This window comes from Clinocottus analis, unplaced genomic scaffold, assembly GCF_023055335.1.
Source record: "Clinocottus analis isolate CAN_PGR_092001 unplaced genomic scaffold, fCliAna1.0.p SCAF_8, whole genome shotgun sequence".
In the NCBI taxonomy this organism is placed as follows: domain Eukaryota; kingdom Metazoa; phylum Chordata; class Actinopteri; order Perciformes; family Cottidae; genus Clinocottus; species Clinocottus analis.
In genome coordinates this window covers 10,087,687-10,090,084 of record NW_027176240.1, presented here as the reverse complement: position 1 = coordinate 10,090,084, position 2,398 = coordinate 10,087,687, and positions in this window count along the sequence as shown.

The following is a 2,398-nucleotide window of genomic DNA, read 5'->3' as shown; positions in this document are numbered from 1 at the left end:
AATTGACATTATGTTGACTGTTTATGTTGCTGTACAATGACTGCACACCGAAACAACGGTGGACTCTGAACACCATCAGTGTTTTCATTTAATCGACAGACTGAATGGATACAACACTTGGTTTTCTTTTACTTACTGCGACGTTTATTCTATATGTTGCTTTTTCACTGTGAAACTGTTTTAATGAATGTTCTTTATTTTTTTATTTTTTTTAAATCTTCTGCATTGTTTTGATGCTTTTAATGGTTTTATGTGAAGCACTTTGAATCGCCTTGTTGTTGTTGACATGTGCTTTACAAATAAACTTGCCTTGCCTTACTTGTTTATCCTTTTTTTTTTGCAGAGACTACAGGGAAGGACTAAAAGAGGACTCTATGCCACACTTGTCCCAGCAGCATTAGCTGTACTTTACTGAAGCTCAGTATCCTCTTACTTCATCCTGGCTGTCAAAACTCTAAAAGCACGTCTCTGTTTGTGCGACGTTTCCAACGTCACATGTGGAGCAAAGAATCAGGCAGGATGGGGCATGTCTTTTGGAAGAAGAAAAAGGGGGAAAAAATGAACATTTAGAAATCAAACAACACTATTAAATTAATCTCAGTATTTCTAATGTATTTCTTATGTTGTGTCATCATCACAAAGTGTAATTCAGTAGTTTTGCACAACAATTGGTAGTAGTCATGTGAAAGCTATTTGTCCTTTGACCATATTGAGTCATACTGCCTTCACTTTCTGATTTGTTCCACTTTTCACTTGTGTGTCTAATACATATTAGGACACACACTTCTATGGGTGTGTCTTTTTAACCTAGTTGTTTACGCCGACAAACACAATGCACCTCTGCTGGCGTCTAAATGAGAACTAGAGCCACAAATAAACAAGACTAAGGAGAGCTGAGATGATGGAGCCAGCAGCAGAAAAAGGAAGAACAAGAGTGGAAACTATTGTATGATTCCTACACTTTCTGACTGAAGGTTACCTCGATAAGACTGATGTCTGCAAGCTAAAATCTTATTTTTCCCTTATCTGTCATTTTCATTTCATGTCACCTGGGATGATATTTATTTACAGCTTGGATTCACAAGGAACAAAAAAGATCTGTTGAAATCATTTTTCCTGAGATGTAAATCTAGTCCAGGAATAGAAAATATGTTTTCATCTCAGATGAAGTTACTTGACGGGTTCTTTCTAAAAGACAGCGTGCTTTACAAACATCACATCTCTGTCAGTGTGTCTGAACAACAAAATAGCACATTTTAAGACGCAGTGGAAAGTGATTAAAAGTGTTCAGTACTCAATGAAGAAAGGCGGTCACTATGCATGTTGTGCAGTATATTTAAAGTGCATTCAACACTTAATATTGACAATATTAGTATATTGAAATGACAGGACTGTGTTTGCCTGAAAGGATAGTGACAATAAAGTTGGTTTGTTTCAATCATTTTCGGAAGCCCAAAGAGGTAAAATTATTCAGTAATTCACAAGAGAACTCGAGTGAGGCTATACATTAAGCTAAATGCTAACGACAACACAAACGTGTCACATTGAAGCTGCTACAATGCAGATGGGTTATTAGAATTGTTAAACATCTTAAGCCTATGAGTATGCTAATATTTGGCTATTTAACTAGCACTACAGTACAGCTAATGAGATTTTTAGTTTTAGGAAGTCTATGGTCATAATTTAAGTCAAGACACAAACGTCATTATGACGCACTGTCTGGAGAAACATGTCTTCACAAAATGATATGCAAATGTATAAAGTAGATATTGAGCCTGATTAAAACCGAGGCAGCGTTAACGTAAACAACACACAGACCATGACAGCTTGTTAATCGCATGTCAAGCTGTACGATCTGCAGGTACCTGGCACTATTAAAAACGGCCCTTTGCTGCGTGTGCATGACACGGCCGTCCTATTTATGGGTGTTTTGTTGCGCTGCCAGTAATATATTACAACAGCTGAGTTATTGTGTGAAAGCTGGGTGTTGCCAGCTCACCTAGCAACATGAGGAAAGGTCATATAGATGATGGGGGGGAAAAAAATCTGTGTTATGTATTGACTGTGGCATTTCTGAAAGATCAGTTCAAACGGTTGAGATGAAAAAGAGGACCAGCTACTCTTTCATGAAAGCTGAAGGACATTTTCTCTTGTACTTTACATCCTTATACACTCCAGCTGGATCTGAACCAGTCCTGGAACATCAACCTGCGAGCAACGTTTCCCGTGCCATTCTGTGTCGTGCTTATGCCCGAGAGTCTGAACACATTCATCAGCTCTGCCTCCTCTTAACATTGCAGTTTCATCTATCTTTGTAACATGGGAGAATGCAAACTGTAAAAAGCGATGACGAGGAGAGGAAGAGGTTGAAGTACAAAGCTTTATTTTAACTCATGAC